Raw genomic sequence first — 13,476 nt, forward strand, 5'->3', positions numbered from 1 at the left:
ATTTCATCAAATACCTATCTTGATAAGCTAGTGAAAGGATCACTTATTTGTAAAGCCCAGGTGACCCTATCGTCACATGGCTAATGGGAACGGAACCCACCTTAGTGACTCTTACAACTGCCACTCCTTTATTTTGGACTGAAAGTCATGAATGATTATTATGATCATTGTTGATATTATATTCATGCAATTTTGTGTTTTCTTGCTAGGCTTTGGCCCATGGGTGCTATGTGGTGCAGGTAAAGGGAAAGAAAAGTTCACCCAGCCTTGAGTGGAGAGCTTAGGTGGTGATGTGCACATATGCGGCCGCTTGACCACCACGGCCAAGGAGTTCTCAGGGGAACTAGGGGGCTTACCTTATTTTTTTCCGCTTAGATCAGCAGGTTGTAAATGTAATGCCCTACTGCCTTAGAGCCATTACTAAGTGAGTTTGAAAACGTGCTTTCAACTCGTTAATCGAGGTTTTAGGTCAAATAGTGTAATTAAGCCATAAACAGAGGAAAAACTTTAGAAATAACACCATAGCATTGAAAATCATAAAAGTTTGACACCTGGGATCCCAAAATACAGTTTAGAAATATTTACAACATAAAAATTGAACCAAGTCGACTAAGCAACAAAATCTAAGTTTATTTACAAGCAACTCCCAAAATCCTCTGGCTGTGGCAGCCAGGCTGGCCAAACATGTACACGCCGCCTCACGCCTGCTACACTCATGGTTGGTTGGCCTTCTCTTTACCTTTACCAGCACCATAGAGCATCTGTGAGCCGAAGCCCAGCAAGAAAACCCACAAACAGATAACATATGCAACACATATATCAAGCATATAAGCAGGCCACCAATGGGCTAAACACATACGGCCTAGCCGACCCAGGCGTTTACCAAGCCTTGGGTTCGCGGACCACGCCGTGAGGATATCCCAGGTATCCTTTTAGGGACTCGCCCTGGCAATTCGCACTCCACGTGCTCAACGCTGCTCCCGGCCCCTTGCCGTTCTCGGCCTTGCACTCAACATGCCCAACGCCGTTCCCGTCCCTTCGCCGTTCTCGGTCTACACTGTTCCCGATTCTTGCCGACCATTCACATCATAACATACATAGCATAGCAAACAAGTACAGAATTCTACCATATTCAGTTAAAGGGCTACACCCCACAGTTCAAACACATGAGCTCAACCCTGCATACCAGTTCTATTCTAACACATTGGGCTCAGCCCTGCATACAAGCTCTATGGGAACAAGGGTTTTATTACCTGAGTCCCGAGCTTTCCGAGCACCGATGCCCCGAGCACAGTCCTCTAACTTGAGCCTTGCCGAAACCCTAGTCACAACATATTAACAATATACATTCATCAAGTTATAATCCAATAAATAACTTTGAGCCATAACCCTAACCTCTGGGACCTTGAATTCTATCAATCCGGGTGATAAAATCCATCCCGAGCCTTAACCATTGAGTTTCCCAAGCCTAAACACCCTTAAAAACTCAAACTGGCACTAAGAGTCGCGGCCCCACCCTCAAGAGCCGCGGCTAGCCTCAAAACAGAGGCTAGCACACCCCTGCAACACACACAGGCCACGACGCGCACACCAAGCGTCGCGGGGCGCATGAACTCCTCGGCCACACTCAGCCGCGCACGCACAAGGGCCGCGGCACGCCCCTCCTAGGGCCGCAGCCCTCACCTCCGAACCCAGATTTTCTCACCTTCTTTCCACACCTTTCCTCAAGCCAATCCACCCAAAACCTGGCTAACAATCCTAGATAACCAACACAGTTATTTCAGCTCAATAACAACACCAAGATCCTATTAAAATATGCTCCAAAACTCAGCTAGAATACCCAAAGATAGATCAAGCTTAACTAACATGCAATCCCAAATAACCAGCAGAAATTCAAGACTAAACCTTAGTAATTAGAGCTTACCTTGCAGAGCTTAGTCCCTGAGTTTGATTCTCAATCCCCAAGCTTCAAGCTCCTAAGTTTTCTCAGCCCAATTCCTTGCTTGAGCTAGCTTACACCAAAGTTTCCTTGAGTTGTTTCTTAGAGAATGAAGGAGAGAGAGATAGGAATGGTGAGAAGCTATCCTTAGTTCAGAAGAAAGGTGTAAGCCGGTTCCCAAAGCTTCTAATTAATTCTTCCTTTTTGTTTTATTTAGCTTAAGTCTATGTGGTTACCTCAAGGCTCGGGGTACCAAAACGTCCCCGAGGGCAAAATGGTAAATTTCCCCAATATTCCCGCCTAGACATTCTATCTTCAAATATATCTCCAAATATTTATTTTCATGTCCCAATAATCTCATAACACACCTAGTACCCAAATTACCCCTCGACTCGCCCCGAGTCGAAATCTCAACCCCGTTGTGACTCTCTGGCTAACCGCTCCCCAGGATTGTCTCGGATCGTGCTGCGCATGACATATCACATAAATATAACATTTATCACATTTATGCCCCTAATATCCAGACGGGGCCCACATGCACATTTAACTCAACTAACATGCATCATTATCATATATACACATAAATCCACATATTAGCATATTAAATCATATATTGCCCTCCAGGCACACTAATCAAGGCCTTAAGCCCGATTAGCAAATTCGGGTCGTTACAGTAAATTTTATAATGCAGTGACCATTTTTCATTGTAAATAACTTGTAAACGTTTTTATGGGCCCATGAACAATTTTATGTTTTAAATAAAATATATCATTTCCTTTTGATTGGTTTTCAACCTTAACTTGTTAATAACACCTAGAAGCACGTTTTTAACCAAAGAACTCGGGTAGCGAGTTAAATTCACAGTTCAGCGTTCACCATAACGGTCTTGGGGTAACCAGGGCGTTACAGCATGTGCCCTTATTGCATATTTGTGTTTGTTGTGTTTGATTGTAAGGAATTTGATGTGATTACTTGGTATGGACCGTATTCGGCTATAAACATGTGGAATGTAAATCGTGAAGGCAGGACCATTATTGGAGTGTGGTATACACTCATTCGACATAGGCTATGTTAAATGTCTATAGGATTGGAATGAATTTATTTATGAACTATGAATCATGTTAATTGTTATTTATGTTTAATATGATTACTATTATGCCTTATTGGGTTTTCTTATTGGGTCTTGGCTCACGGGTGCTCTATGGTGCAGGTAAGGGCAAAGGGAAGATAGATTGGCCATGAGTTGGAGAGCTTGGCGGCAGTGTATACATGTTCAGTTTGCTCAACTTACCGAGTTGAGTCATTTAATGGACTTAGGTCAAAAGTCTGATTTTTTCGCATAGGTCAACTTATTTTGAGAGCAATGGTTGTAAATATGTTTTGTTTAAATGTTATGGGATCCCATGTAAACTTTTATAAATTTAATGAAGAAGTTTAAATCTTTTAATCAAATTTTAGCGTTTTAACTTTCTATTCAACTTTAAATCACACTTTTCAGTCCAAACCTCTCGCTTAGCTAGTTAAGTACTATTTTAAACACATAGGGTGACGGTCCTAGATTAGTATGGTGTCACAGATGGCGAAGGAGATGGGTGCACAATGACGGCATAGGTCTGCGACGCCAACAGGCTATGTGCGTGCAGGACAATCTGATGCAAGGCTTAGCTAGGTGGCTAACGACAACAACAACAACAATGTCATGGCTTAGATGATATGAAGATTCAGTCTCCTTAGATGGGCTAGGCACGACCAGATCTAAAGCTTCGGTCTTGCTGAGGTCGGGGTTGGGCCAGGTGCGTGATGACGAGATCGTGGAGGCGATTTGAACCTTGGGTTCGGGCTAGGCTAGGTGTGTTTGTTAGATATGGGATGAAGGAAACGTCTTGCAGAGAGAGTAATATAGCTCATATGAAGAAGATGGTGAAGAAGAAATGACAGATTGATTATTTATTTATTAATTTATTAAATCTGATTATGTTTGCCTTTAACTTAGTATATAATTTAGTTTTATATGCTTTTTTTTATAAAAAGTTTCTTATATTGATTTTACTTTTGGAATTAAAATATTCATTTTAATTAAGTAATATATTTTTTAATTATATATTCAATTCATAAATTTAAAAAATTGAAGGCATTTTGGTCAAATTATTTTTCAATATGATCAAAATGAAACTCATAGTACTATTTTTGATCGGTTTTTTAAAATGAGGTGTCGAAAATGTCATTTTACAAAATGAAAAAGTCCAATTAAGTAGTTTTACATAACACATTAGCGAAAATAGTATTTAGAGAAATTTGCAGCTAAAACCCCTTATGTTTGTTTTGTTAAACACTTAACCCCCTTTTCTTTAATTTTGGTGGGAAAACCCCCTTAAGTCCCGTTCCGTTTGCAATTCACTGTTCTGTGCATTGACCCCGTTATCCACACAATCCAACTCAGCCTTTCTACGAGAAATTTACAGCTAAAACCCCTTATGTTTGTTTTGTTGAACACTTAACCCCCTTTTCTTTAATTTTGGTGGGAAAACCCCCTTAAGTCTTGTTCCGTTTGCAATTCACTGTTCCGTGCATTGACCCCGTTATCCACACAATCCAACTCAGTCTATCTACCAACGTGGCTGCTTTAATACACAGGCGGCAAATTAAAACTATTTTTGTGCTTTGAAAATAATACATAATAAAATAAATCTAATAAATAAAATCTAAATCTACGATTTTTTTCCCATAATATGCCAACTGTGAGTATTGGGGTCAAAGCTTTGGATAGGGTTTACACACACCTGGTGCGATTTAGCTTCGACCCAATCAGAAAATCAACTCCTCCAATATCAAAAGATACTTACGCTCCAGATCTGGTCGATTTTAGGGCGATTAAAAGAAAAAAAAAACCGTTCGGGGTTGGAGAGTTTGTGGGTTGTTGTCGACTTCCATGGAGAATGTGCGAAATGTGAAATGTAGAAGTCGTACGCCGAAACAAGTGGTGGTGAAGATTTCTTGGAGAAACGCTAATCCTGGTCGAAGATTTATAACCTGCTGGAAGCATCCGGTGAGTTTTGTTCTTCTTTTCATGATTTTATTTTTCTTTGATGGTTCACAGTGTGTAACGAAAATGGTGGTTTTTGGCAGAGTCCGGGTTATTGTGATTTATGGCATTGGTTGGACCCTGAGATGTGTGAACGATCAAGAGAAGTGATACTGGGGCTGCTTAGGAAGATTCTACAGTTGGAGAGTGAAATTTCCTCCATTACAGCAATGGATGAAGAACCTACATATTCAGTGGACAAGATTCGTAACATGCCACAAAGGCTAGAGAGAGTTTAATCAATTTGTAGAAAGCTATGGTCAAATCAGCCACGTTAGTGAAGATTTTGAGAAGAAAAATATTAGAAGCTGCATAAAACATTTTCTATTTTGTATTGTAATAGTGATGGTATTGTTGTATCTGAATTTTTAAGTTGTAGAATTGATGAAAGTTTGGCCAGAAAATTTCTTATGTTTGTAGGTGTTATAACTGGTTTCTTAGGTCTGATTGTATTTATTGATTGAAATTTCTTGTTAGCATATCTGCAGAATCTTGCAGATCCTATATTTATCATGAGCACTAATTTTTGCTTTGTCAATTTAAACAAATATTGTATGGTAAATATTCTTTGATAGTTGCAATTGTGAATAAGCATCACGATGGACCTTTCGGATAGTCTTATTTTTTAAGTACCTATTACTTTGGGTCTTAATGGGAATCACATTTAAATACTCATGACTACCCTTGTTTAAGTATTGGCTACTTTCAATGATACATTCACAACAATCATTCGAGTTAGTGCTCAAAAAAATCATATATTTGGATTTTATTTATTAGATTTATTTTATTATGTATTATTTTCAAAACACAAAAATAGTTTTAATTTGCCACCTGTTTATTAAAGCAGCCACATTGGTAGATAGGCTGAGTTGGATTGTGTAGATAACGGGGTCAATACACGGAACCGTAAATTGCAAACGGAACGAGACTTAAGGGGTTTTCCCACCAAAATTAAAGAAAAAGGTTCAACAAAACAAACATAAGGGGGTTTGGCCGCAAATTTCTCTAATATTTATACATATTTAATATTATCTCACCGTTTTGTTAGTCTTCAATTATAATACCTGGAAGGTTATAAGGGATCTTATGAGACCATAAGTTGTACATATTTTGTACGAAGATATTTCTAACGTGGGTGCATAGTTTTACTATTAGAAGAGTTCAGAGTAGCGCGCACGTTAACACATAATAAAACATCGAAAATTTTATATATAAAATAAAATAAGGGCTTGTTTGTCGAGCTTCTAATCAAATTGATCATGTCATTTGATATTATTATATTAGTCATGGTAGTTACGGCCCGGGGTTCTTGTAATAAAGACAAACATAGATTCAATATAAAAAAATCGATCACTAATTGAAAACAAAAGTTTTTATGATATATGGTTTAATTACCGACGATCGAAATAGAAAGTAGTAATAAATAATGGAGGAGAATTTGGGAGAAGAGAAACAGTGTGAGATTTCAGGGCGATCATTGGTGGCGGAAATGAAGAGAGAAGGAGTGATAGCGGCGCCGATGGTGGGTGTGGCGGTGTTACAGTACCTACTCCAAGTGGCTTCCTTGGTGATGGTCGGACATCTTGGTCATCTCTCCATTGCTAGTGTTGCCATTGCCATCTCTCTTACCAACGTTACTGGTTTTAGTCTACTTGTAAGTATTACTTTGCATCATCTTTCTACCACACACATATTCATATATTCATTGCCATAGTTTTATTTACTTATAGTATTGGAAATGATCAAGATTCATTAATATTTCAGCAATTTAATATCAGCATAAAAATTATAAATCTTAATTTTTTTTTTTTTTTTGTGATAGCCAGAAGAAATGAGTGGAATATACGGTTTACCCATTTATTAACTAATTAAAAAAATCATCTATATACTTTAGAAAACTAGGAATCTAGAACCATCTAAAATATTGCCGGCCTTACGTTAACTATATATATGACACTCACATATCAAATCTGAACCAATCCAGAAAAGATTTTAACATACATATAAGTTTATCTTAAAAGCATATTTTCTAAGCAGTCAAAGTATGCATACATTATTTTCAGACATTTTTCTATTTCTTATTAAAAGAAGAAGAAATAAAAAATACTAAACTTATGGCAGACCTTCAATTTGACTAGTTTTATTTATGAATGGATCAAATGTGTCAGTCCTTGCCGGCGGAAACATTCATAAAAGAATAAATAAGATTTTTCACCTTTTAACTATTACTACGGCTAGATCGTGCTCCTTAAATTTGTTCACTTGTTAATTTTTTTTTTCCAAATTATGCCCATTATTAAAATATAGACTTTCGTTGATTTCCCATTTTGAACACTGCGATATATGTATAATTTTAATTAAAAAATTAAAAATTAAAAAAAATCTAAAAACTATCAAATTTATTTTCTTATTCAAAAAAATATTTTTTCCAATTTTCTTTGTTTCTTTAAATGATTTATTACTTAAAGAAAAAAATAAATAGGAATAAAAATTTTGCATAATAAAGTAGATTTTATAATTTATATTTTTTTAAATTAATTTTAAGGAGAATTTTTAACCACCGAAAAATTTCGAAGAATACGATCGGATACAAAAATCATATTTATTCTTGATAAAAAGAAAAAAATTGTGAGTGGTTGTTTGTCATATACTAAAAATTGGCCATTTGACTACTTTTGACTTTAATTTCGATTTTGCCCGGAGAAAATTGAATGTTGCAAATTAATAAGTATAACTATGGTTGAATATAATTTGAGTTTCATTCTAGTAGTGAACAACTGTTTCATTGTCTTTTCTATTTATTTGCTAGATTAGGCAAATCACACCTTTTTTAGTTTGAAAAATTACAAACAAATTCATCAAAAAAAATTAAACATGTATATTATTATATATATATTTTCGAATTCAAAATGTAAATTCTTCTTCCTTAAATTCTAAAATGTACATCCTGTTTTGTATCATAAATTTTTACTTAAATAGTCAAAATTTCAATTATTTAATCAAAAATCATTTATAGAGTTTCATATATGAATCATTTGATCAAAAAGATTGATTTCAAAGCTATTATTTTACATAATTAAAGTTATATTTTGAAAAATAATAATGATATAAATATGTTTTTTATTGGTTAAGGACTTGTAGAAATAATGTTTATGTTTTTTTTTAAAATAATAGAAAAAAAATTAGTATACTTTTGTTTCCAAACTTTTTATTTTATATAAAAAGAAAAAGAAAATTATATAGATTATTTTATAAATTTAATTATAGTAAATAGAATTTGTGGTAAGAATAATTTAATGAATTGTAATTTTTTTAACATATTATTTCAAATTAATAAAATAATAAAATGGATTAAATTGTTATTCATATTTTTAAAATAAAAAATTGATAATAAGAATAAAAATTATAAATTATTCAAAGAAATTAAACATGTATATTATGTGATTTCTTTTGTATTACATTATATTCTAAAATGTACATCATTATTATGTTTTATATCATAAATTTTTATTAGAAAAGTTTCACTTAAATATTTAAATTTTCAATTATTTAATTAAGAAAAAATTATACAGTGTCATATATATGAATCGTTTGTGAAATTCCGTTTTTAGTAATTACCAAATTAATTAAACCAAGTAAATTAATTAAAGTGCGGAATGGTAATTAACTGTTTACACAGATTACAGTTCTGTCGGGACAGAAACCAAACTTGTCACGACAGAAACTGAACACAATAAAAAGACAGTGCAAAACAATAAAGAACACAGCGAATTTTTACAAGGTTCAGAAATCCTTTCGGATAACCTAATCCTTGGGGCCACGCCCAGAGAATAAAACCAATTAATAAAGAATCACAAGTACAAAAACATTGACTTAAACAAAACAAGACTCCCTCTTGAGATTTGCCGCAACTTGTTGTACTTCTCTTCACTAATCTGATTTTGATTGAAACGCTCAACCACTTGAACTCCCTTCAATGATCAGCGAGTGCTTGCATCCTCCCGACGCAAGGCTTGTAAAAGATCTTCTCCCGAAGACTACAAACGCTGTGCTCAAATTACAATGTGTATTCACTCATGAACATGGTATAAGCTCACCACTTATAACTAAACACACATAATTCAACAAGATCACTTGAAAACTTATGATCTTGAATATAAATAAGAACTCTCAAATATTACAATAAAGCTCACGAATAATGCACCAAAGAGTTCATCTTTCTCACTGCCTTTAGAGCCCTATTTATAGAGTCTTTTTCGTGCTCACAAAGGCAGAAGCTCAAGAATTCATCTAATAAAGGCAAGAATCGCAGAAGATATTCTTGATTGTCAAAGAGTTGCCTTATTTAAAAGATTCTGATCCGACAGATGCGATATCGGAGGGGACAGCTCAGACCTGTGTCGGATCAAAACAAGCTCAAAAAGGAAACAATAATTAATGATATTAAAAACCAGTTTCCTGATTGTAATCCTTGAGCTGCACGAAAATACATCAGCAAATAATCCAATAATAACTTTGGGTAAGTACAGAATATTTGCAATAACCTTTGTTTCCTTTATAACCAAAAAGAGACAATATATGCTAAATAAGGAAGTATATTATTGACCAACCATTACACAAAAGGAAAGAGAGATTCCGAAAATTAAAATAAAGGAAACCAAATATTTTCCAATTAAATCCGAAAAATATAAGAAAGGAAAAACAAAATATTTCCGAAAATTATAATAAAAGGAAAACAAATATTTCCGAAAATTATAATAAAAGGAAACAATTCAATCAATCATTTTCTCTCTTTTTATAAAAAAGATATTTCTATAAAAATGCAAATTATAGGATTTACAGTTTGTATCAAAAAGATTAATTTCAAAGTTATTATTTTTTCTAATTAATTTTTTATTTTGAAAAATAATAATGGTAAATAATTTTTATTGTTTTCAATACATGAAGTGATTGGTTAAACATTTGTAGAAATAATGTTTATGTTTTTTTTTTTCAAAATAATAGAAAAATTAATTAGTATAGTATTGTTTTCCAAAATTGTATTTTCAATAAAGAGAATAGAATATTTTATAAATTTAATAATAGTAAATAGACTTTGTGGTGAGCACAATTTAATGATTTGTAATATTTTTTTAATAATAAAATTATTACATGTATATTAAGTGAAATAGTATTACATGTAGATATGCATTATGTCTTAATCAATCATACATTTTTAAAAAAATACACATTATATATTGAGTATTAATAATTTAATATATATGTTAAATATAATTGATGAATTATGTGTTGACGCCGTTTTTCATCAACTTAAAATGTAGAACACGTAAACAGTAAAAACTATGGCAAGAATAACACAATAAAACAATAAAAGTTTTTTACGTGATTCAGCAGTTAACTCTGCCTAGTCCACAAGTTTTTTTTATTAGAACTTAGGAAATTTCTGAAAATTCTTCAGGGATGAATTCTCCAGAGACTCTCAAGATTACAAAATTTATGTCATTTACAAAGGTACATGACCTCTCTATTTATAGAGGAGATCTCAGAATACAATCCCACACGTTTCGGGAAGTTATTCTGTTCATTAATAAATTTAATTAACTCCTATATACAAGGAAACGTCCCCTGAAGACCAGGGGGCGTATAACCGACTAGTTAATATCCCTTTATTGTAGGGAAGTTACAACAATAAATATCTCTTGAATACATGAACTGCGTCTCCTCAGGTGACTTACTAAACCGTTCGAGATCAGCAATCTGCATCATGCCAGTCTAGGTCTATGAGTAAATTACGAGTTGTATTACATTCCCCAAGACCAGCTCGGAGTGGGTAAATACCACCGAGGCCGCCTTATTCCGGGCTCACACCCATGCCAAGCTCGAACCACTTGATACGAGGCTACCCGACAATGGACATACTCCGATGTTCTGTCTTTCGACCTTATAAGGACTTCGAGGCTACCTATGTTCGAGGTTGCCACCTGCTTTGAAGATTTGGCGTCTAGATTACGAACATGTATTTTAGCTATCGTGAGCTCACACCTGACGAATCCAGCTTTCGAGGTCACAACCTCAAGTCTCGAAATTTGGTTGTAACATTTTGTCCCCTCAAAAGTATTAGTTCGAATCCTATGAAAAGGAAACTTTTAAACTACTTTCTTCGAGAACCGCACCGTTACACATACTCGAGTATGGACACGCGTCAGTTGAGTATTGCTTATTCAAGGTACTTGAGTACCTTGGAAACCTGCCCACGATCGTTCGCCTTCCACCTTTACAGTACCATCATGTCACTTATCCCTGACTGTCGGATTTGGCACGGAATCTAGCTAATGGCCTAGATTGGTTCGACTTTCAACATCTCCATGGGCCTATAAATAAGCTTCCGGTCGTCTTCTTCATTTTTCCCTTTCATTCAAAAAAAAATTAGAGAGAAAATACCAGAGCCATTCTTGTCTGATTCTTGCATGTTCTCCAAGCCGAGAAGACAAAACACGGTTGGACTTTTTGAATCGGTGAGATCGTACTTGCAACCGCTCGTTCAGTCATCCATTTCTCTGTTCCCACCGATTACATTGTGTAAGTATCTGATCTTGGCTTTATATATTTTTTCCTCTTTTACGTATGTTTCTGCCTCTATTGCATCTTAGTCGCTGGAACTGTGTTGGTTCATTCTTTAGTTTAATGCACTAGGATGCTTTGATCGATAGATATTAGGTTTAGGTTTCCACATTACTGGTTCTAAATCCAGTTCATATGTAGGAAGACCCAAATATAGTCTTTTTTCTGAGATTTTAAATTTTTGAGGACCTATCTTACACACCAAGATATCGGGTACGAAATCTGGGTTTTAAAGAATGCACAATTCTAAAAAATATCACCTTTTTAATAACCGCCATCTTTTTTCCCTGATGTTTCGGGATTTCCCACAACATGTCCACCTTCTTTCCTTTCGGTGGAAAACACGCTCTGAGATTGGCCTCATCCTTTGGATCGAGCTTGCCTTGTAGCCTCGATCATTCGAGCTTAGGTATTATTTCTCATTATTTCTTGCTCGCTTAGACCTCACCCTTTTGCTTTCTTGTTAGATGTCGCAGAATTTGGGAAAGTGGTGGGGGTCAAAGCTCGCAATTCCTTATTCACCAGTAGCTCTAAGTCTGGAGCCTCCTTTTACTCGGAACCAGCGTTTAATTCAGGAGCACGAACTGAGGCGTGAGCAAGAGGACACTCGAGATCACTTCCGACGTCAGATAGACGAGGTCGAAGAAGGGAAAAGGAAAAGACTAAGGGTCGCCCTTCACCCAGATCCTGACACCAAGCCTAGAGCGATTCCCCTCGACCCTAAGCTTAGAGTGACAGTTGCCTTCAAACCAGGTGATCTGCAGTTTTCACTAATGGGGGAACCCTCCACTTCGCAACCAAGGAGGGAATTCTTTGAGGTCGAACACTACTGGAGCTCGGTCACGTCGCTGGGATAGATATCTGATATTCAGGCCCTTCACGGCTTAGGGCTGTCGGGCTCGCTTAGGTGCCGAGCTCCGACTGCCCACGAGCAGAGCTGCCGTGCTCCGGGGGATGGAAACCCTAACAACAGGCTGAGGTATGCAGCTTGGAGCTAGGATCACATGAAGGCATGAGCTATCCTTCCCTTGAAGTCCTTCTTTAAAGGCTTCTTGGACTATGTTGGGCTGGCTCCCTTCCAACTCAATACCAACTCTTAGAGGGTTTTTTCGGCCCTATGGCCGCTTTACCACGAGCTGAAATGGGAAGGGCCTTTGCCTGTAGAGATCTTATATCTCTTTTGTTTGAAAAGTAATCCCTCCAGAGCTCGGTGAGGAGATGGCTTCTACTATCTCTCGAGCTATCCCAAGGAGAAGAAGATGTTCGAGGATCTTCCTAATCATCCTCCTGACTTCAAGAAGGCCTTATTCTGGACAGATGGCCTAGCCCCGTCTCGATACTACTCGTTCAGACGGATTCGTAAGTACCTCAACCTCCTTCTTTTCTGTGCTCGAACTTTGTTTTTAGGCCCGTACTTAGCTGAAATGCGTTTGATTTTCCTACCAACTATCATCGCCCTGCTCCCACTGATGAGATGAGGGAGCATAGAGAGACTCTACTCCAACTCCCTTACGGCAGGAGATCCCTCTCTTATCTCCTGCACGAAGACAAGCTCCGGACATGTGGGCTCTTAGGGGAAGATTAGTCTACATCGGATTGGTCCAATAAGAAACACATCCGATGGGAGCTCATTCCTTTACCAGCCGGCAACCTCCCCCCGAGAAGAGATGCGAGGGCCCCATCTCTAGCCCGCCATAGGAGTCCACAATCGGGGAATGAGGCCAACGATGAGGCCTCGAGCTCGGGCTCCGATGAGCAAGGTACAGTCATCCTTAGCTCGAATATGTGGTCTCCTTCACTGCTAAAACATAAACCCGCTAGGTTAGTATTATGT

Source organism: Humulus lupulus, chromosome 2 (genome assembly GCF_963169125.1).
Source record: "Humulus lupulus chromosome 2, drHumLupu1.1, whole genome shotgun sequence".
NCBI lineage: Eukaryota > Viridiplantae > Streptophyta > Magnoliopsida > Rosales > Cannabaceae > Humulus > Humulus lupulus.